The sequence below is a fragment of the Pristiophorus japonicus genome, chromosome 13, assembly GCF_044704955.1.
Source record: "Pristiophorus japonicus isolate sPriJap1 chromosome 13, sPriJap1.hap1, whole genome shotgun sequence".
NCBI lineage: Eukaryota > Metazoa > Chordata > Chondrichthyes > Pristiophoridae > Pristiophorus > Pristiophorus japonicus.
The window spans coordinates 4,759,658-4,766,423 of record NC_091989.1 but is presented as its reverse complement, the minus strand read 5'-3'; the positions used below and the strand labels follow the sequence as shown (position 1 = coordinate 4,766,423).

General features: G+C 49.8%; 1 pseudogene; it reads left to right on the top strand.

Moving 5' to 3' along the window:
* The first annotated feature begins 1,322 nt into the window (after positions 1-1,322).
* Positions 1,323-1,525, top strand: LOC139279114 (U2 spliceosomal RNA; annotated as a pseudogene).
* Positions 1,526-6,766: the final 5,241 nt, after the last annotated feature.

Genomic DNA, 6,766 nt, shown 5'->3' with positions numbered 1-6,766 from the left:
CAGGAGGTGTGGCTAATCTCCCATTCCAGACAGATCGATACACATCGAACTGCCATTCACACCCCATTTTATTCAAGGAAGACCCAAGGTAATGGCGTGCAGTTTTGGCGCGAAGATGAACAGACTATAAGAAAAGCTGCAAAAACACACAAGGAGGTTTTGGGGGTTGGAGGTTGGAGGTTGGAGTCAGTTTTTTGCATTGAGTTGTAGAGTTGAGTTAAGAAGGTGGGAGTCAGTTTTCGTTGTGGTTGAGTTGAGTTAAAGGGGAGTTGAATCAGCTTTTCACAGGGCCCTCGCTCTGGGGAAGGTGTGCTTAACTCCAGCAGCTTTTTGCTTAGGAGCCGACCGAGAGGCAAATAGAAGAAACCGACGCAACACCGAGGAGGAAAACCGAACCGACCGACAACGTAAAACCCACCCCAGAGGGACCCCGAGCTGAAATAAGTGCCCCCAGAACCCCGGGGTTGATAGGATTGTGAGTACAGCCCGAACCCCCTCACAGACTCAATTTAGGATAGGAATTGGTGAGAAGGGTGGAAGTGGGAGGTGGGGTTGTGTGTGGGCGGAATGTTTTAACCTCTTATCTTCCCCTTCCCTGTTGCGAGAATTTTTCGTGTTGTTGAGTGAGATTGTGCCATTACTGCTATTTACAACCTCTTCCTACGCCCTCTATCTTGATGTTTACTATTCTAAATAAACAACATTAGCCATTTTGTACTCTTACCCACTGTGTCTGGTGACTCATTACTCACCCATCCTCATAAATCGCACGTACAGAGCCTCAGGGGAGTGTGGATTCGAACCCACACCCCAAGCTTCCCTTACACTGCGCACATACAGAGGCTGAACTTCAGGACATAGCCGACGTCTTTACCGAGACGTACTAAAGCTTGGGCCTTACGTTAAACATCCGTAAGACAAAGGTCCTCCACCAGCCTGTCCTCGCCGCACAGCACTGGCCCCCAGTCATCAAGATCCACGGCGCGGCCCTGGACACCGTGGACCATTCCATACCTCGGGAGCCTCCTATCAACAAGAGCAGACATTGACGACGAGATTCAACACTGCCTCCAGTGCACCAGTGCAGCCTTCGGCCACCAGAGGAAAAAAGTGTTTGAAGATCAGGCCCTCAAAATTGCCACCAAGCTCATGGTCTACAGGGCCGTAGTAATACCCACCCTCCTGTATGGCTCAGAGACATGGACTAGGTACAGTAGACACCTCAAGTTGCTGGAGAAATATCACCAGTGATGCCTCCGCAAGATCCTATAAATCCCCTGGGAGGACAGAGTGTTCTCCAAATATTGGGTTGCCGTCCAGTCCGGGCTTCTCGGCCTTTTGGCTAAGATCATGCGTAACTGACCTGACAGGGGAGTAGCCACCATGACCTCCGGGTGGTTCTCCCTGGATCAGGAAGGTATATGCTTGCTTTTTTGGAAACAGGAGGTGGGTGGGGTGGCTTGACCCATCCACCTCCATGGCACGAACCTGGTATTGCAGTACTTCCAGGAACGGTGCAGTGGCTCTAGGCCTTTTGGCTAAGAGCATTGGCGCAGAGTGATCCTTGGCATGTGCAAGGTGACCTCTGACGTTTGTGATTTGACAAAGAATTGTAACGATTGGCTACGAATTTCAAAAAAATAAAATAAAAAAAATAAATCCCCTGGGAGGACAGACGCACCAACATCAGCGCCCTCGACCAGGCCAACATCCCCAGCATTGAAGCACTGACCACACTCGATCAGCTCCGTTGGGCGGGCCACATTGTCCGCATGCCAGACACGAGACTCCCAAAGCAAGTGCTCTACTCGGAACTCCTTCATGGCAAACGAGCCAAAGTTGAGCAGAGGAAACGTTACAAGGATACCCTCAAAGCCTCCCTGATAAAGTGTAACATCCCCACCGACACCTGGGAGTCCCTGGCCAAAGATCGCCCTAAGTGGAGGAAGTGCATCCGGGAGGGCGCTGAGCACCTCGAGTCTCGTCGCCGAGAGCATGCAGAAACCAAGCGCAGGCAGCGGAAGGAGCGTGCGGCAAACCAGTCCCACCCACCCCTTCCCTCAACCACTGTCTGTCCCACCTGTGACAGAGACTGTAATTCCCATATTGGACTGTTCAGTCACCTGAGAACTCACTTTTAGAGTGGAAGCAAGTCTTCCTCAATTCCGAAGGGACTGTCTATGATGATGCTTAAATATTCGAATAAAACTATAAATAGTCTGTGTTGGGGGAAAACCCCGAGGTAGAAATAAATCTACTCCGAGACTACGTTAGAGAGTTGAAAACACACACAGTTTATTAATACAAGGTACCAGGGGAGTTGTATGTAGGTCCCTCAACCAGGCAACAACTCAATTTGGGGTTACAAAAAATGAGTATTTAAAGTCGTAAACTGCAAAGGTCACATGTCACTGCTTCTACACCTGGCATTGCAAAAGTGTCAACACAACGGGGTTTTTTTCGTCTTTGTCCGACTTACTTCCTTATCTTTGGCCAGCGTCTGGCGTGGTTGGTTTCTATATTGATCAGCATCTTGTGACCTTTTCGCAATTGCTTATCTAATCCTGTCATACAGTACATTTTCTAAAGCACAGCAAGTTCGCACTAACGCTATTAACCCTTCAATCCCTCATTTGGCCGAAATTTTTCATATACATAATTCTAGGCCAACGTATACCCGGTCTTGGTGCAGAAATTGGTGATGTGATGTGCCGGTTCCTGAGCCCCGGGGTCTCCACTCCGGGGTCCCCACTCCGGGGTCCAGCTTCCCATGTCCTGTTGCACCTCATTCTGCTGCTTGTAAAACCTCATCATATAGGTGTTTTGGGCATGTGTACACCACCTTCTGAGACACCGCTCGGTTCTCGTAGTTTGAGGGCGGTTGGGTTACAGGTCTGCTCGATAGTAAAGATGACAGTGCTTTGCTTATACAACATTTAAGTAACATAAATAGGCAATGCAGCATTATTACCACCACCACAAAGGTAACCAGATCTTGGATTAGTGACGTTCCCATAGATCCTAACCACCCTGAGAACCAGTCCCACAACGTGGAGGCTGGTGGTTGTTTAAGCTTTTTAACCTCTTCTTGGATAAGCTCTGCCCGATCGGTAATTTCTCCCGAGCTATCCGGGATGTATGTACAACGTTCGGTCCCGATGAGGGCACAGGTTCCCCCTTTTTCTGCCAACACATCGTCAAGGGCCATCCAATTTTGCAGAGCGACTGTGCGGAGGGCCACCATCTCTGCATTAACCTTAACTAGGGCCTCAGCTGTATCGTTGGCCACCTGTTCCAGGACGGAAGCCATGTTAATGGATTCCCTGGTCAATTTACCCGCTCCATACCAGGGAAACGCAATGGCCCAGAATCTTTCAGTCTCCGTGATGGCTCGCCTGGCTCTCCGGTGGAGGTCCTTCAGAGAACCCAGGTGATACATGTAGGGTACGATATAAGCCAGATAACAAGAACCCGTCCATTCCCGGGGCAACCAGGGGTAGGCCCTGTGACCGCACACAAAATGAGTCCCGTTGTAGGGCGTATACTTATTTATCGCTGGGGGGTCCCATTGGACTGAAAAGTCACTGTTTCCGTTTAATGACGGGAGTGTCACCCTACCCCCTTCGGCAGGTAAGGTAAGGCTATATGTGCAGTTACTGTACCCCACAATAGGATCTTCTGGTTGTCCCTGCCTTGTCAGACATAGCCCCCCTCCCTGTCCCTTCTTACACCTTGTTCTCAGGAATGGTGGTAGATAGGAATCATTATAGGTTGATCGTCTCCACCCACTACACTGTTCTGGATTATACCCATGGCTTTTAAGTTTTATTATGGTGCTGCCGTCTGCCTCTATGGCATAAGAGCCAACACGTGTGGATCCGGTTCTAACTCCAAACATCCAGCTGGCCATCTCATTATCACTAAATGGGATTGATTGTAGGGGGATTCCTTCCTCCGAGTGTGTGGGGACATGGGCACAGACCCAACAGCTGGCAAGATTGGCTTTCTTGGCATAGGTGTATGACATGTACAAAAAGGTGTTCACATACAACTCTCTCTTGGTCCGTGGGGGCACTCTGGCCTGAGTCCTCCCTAGGCTGCTGTTGTGTATGCATGCCTGTTTACTGTGTGATGTCTGTAACACTGTTATGCAACACTGAATGTACCCTTACACTGTACACACCTTGCCTGTACACCAGAGGGTGCTGCTGCTGGAGACCCAGGGGTTATCTGCACACGGCAGGTAACCCAGTATAAAAGGGGACTCACAGCTTGTTGTCGTCACTCAGAAGCTGCAAATAAAGGACTACAGATCTGCACAGTTTAAGTATCATACCCTGCCTCATGGAGTCATTACTAAAGGTGTCTACATACGGAATAACCGGCGACGGGAATACGAGGTCACGAACTACACGCTCAACATGCCTAACCTCAGCAACTTTCAGCATTTTACAGAGGGGGAAGATTGGGACGCTTTTGTGGAAAGATTGGAACACTTCTTTATAGCCAACGACCTGGACAGGGACACACCGGCCACACTACCGAACAAACGCAGGGCCATCCTGCTTAGCAGTTGTGGGCCCACCATCTACGGTCTCGTCAGGGACTTACTAGCCCCGGAGAAGACAACCACCAAGAGCTATGAGCAACTTGTAACAATCATACAGGAACAACTAAAACCGATAGAAAGCATCCTCACAGCCAGGCACCGGTTCTACACTTACCGGCGACCTGAGGGCCAAGAAATTGCCAAATATGCTGCACACTTCAGAAGACTAGCTGCACCGTGTGATTTTGGCGACCACCTTAATGAAGCACTAAGGGACATATTTGTCATCGGAATCGGCCACGAAGGCCTCCTACACAAATTGCTCTCGGCTGACATCACGGTCACCCTGCAGAAAGCAATTCAAGTGAGCCAGGCCTACATGGTTTCGGCCAGTGACTCCAGGCGAATACTGACCCAGGACTCTAAACCAGCAAGCGCAGTGCACCGCATGGACACTTCTAAAGGCAGAAATGCTGCCCCGAGTCCCACAACCCCGAGTCCACCACATGGGGCAAACCGGATGGCCCCGTGCTGGTGCTGTGGAGGAAACCACAGGGCCCACCAGTGCCGCTACAAAGACTATGCATGCAAAGGCTGCAAAGAGAAAGGGCACCTTCAGAGAATGTGCAGAAAAGGTTTTACTCACTGTGTCTCTGATGAGTTGGCTGATCACTGGGGCTCCGACACAGAGGAAGGTGAAGTTGCTCAACCCCTGGAAGAAGAGTATGGAACTCATACCTGCTTCACCGAAAGTTCTCCGTGGGCGATGAAAGTAAAGGTCGACGGGGTCCCAGTTTCTATGGAGAGCGACACAGGGGCGAGCCAGTCTGTGATGAGCCAAGCGACCTTTGAAGAACTTTGGATGAATCCCGCCAATCAACCACAACGGCAGCCTGTCCAAGCGAAGCTGCTCCCAGGCCGCCGGACTACGGCAATCGACCTCGAACATGGATCCATCACAGCATCCGGAGGTTCCACTGTCCAACTCGACTGCCCTCAGCACCCCGGCAAAATCTCCGAGACCGAGGATCCAAACAGCACTCCAAGAGGTGAACATCGACAAAAGAAATGGATTCCCAACAACCAGGATCGAACCTGTGGAAGAAAAGAGCACCACAGCCTACCTGCAGCAAGACCAGAAAATGGCTGCAGCACCACAAGCAGCAGAACCTGTAATCAAAATGGCCTCCACCATGCCACCAGTGAACATGGAGGAGCATCATGTGACATCGAGCAGCCAATCGGATTTGAAGGCTCCCTTAAAGGAGACTGGTAACCAAAAAAATGTAAAGGGGAAGTTTCAACTATTTGAGTACATAAGAAAATAAGAACATAAGAATTAGGAACAGGAGTCGGCCATCTAGCCCCTCGAGCCTGCTCCACCATTTAATAAGATCATGGCTGATCTGGCCATGGACTCAGCTCCACTTACCCGCCCGCTCCCCATAACCCTTAATTCCCTTATTGGTTAAAAATCTATCTATCTGTGACTTGAATACATTCAATGAGCTAGCCTCAACTGCTTCCCTGGGGAGAGAATTCCACAGATTCACAACCCCCTGGGAGAAGAAATTCCTTATCAACTCGGTTTTAAATTGGCTCCCCCGTATTTTGAGGCTGTGCCCCCTAGTTCTAGTCTCCCCGACCAGTGGAAACAACCTCTCTGCCTCTATCTTGTCTATCCCTTTCATTATTTTAAATGTTTCTATAAGATCACCCCTCATCCTTCTGAACTCCAACGAGTAAAGACCCAGTCTACTCAATCTATCATCATAAGGTAACCCCTTCATCTCCGGAATCAGCCTAGTGAATCGTCTCTGTACCCCCTCCAAAGCCAGTATATCCTTCCTTAAGTAAGGTGACCAAAACTGCACGCAGTACTCCAGGTGCGGCCTCACCAATACCCTGTACAGTTGCAGCAGGACCTCCCTGCTTTTGTACTCCATCCCTCTCGCAACGAAGGCCAACATTCCATTCGCCTTCCTGATTACCTGCTGCACCTGCAAACTAACTTTTTGGGATTCATGCACAAGGACCCCCAGGTCCCTCTGCACCGCAGCATGTTGTAATTTCTCCCCATTCAAATAATATTCCCTTTTTTTGTTTTTTTTCCCCCAAGGTGGATGACCTCACACTTTCCAACATTGTATTCCATCTGCCAAACCTTCGCCCATTCGCTTAACCTTTCTAAATCTCTTTGCAGCCTCTCTCTGTCCT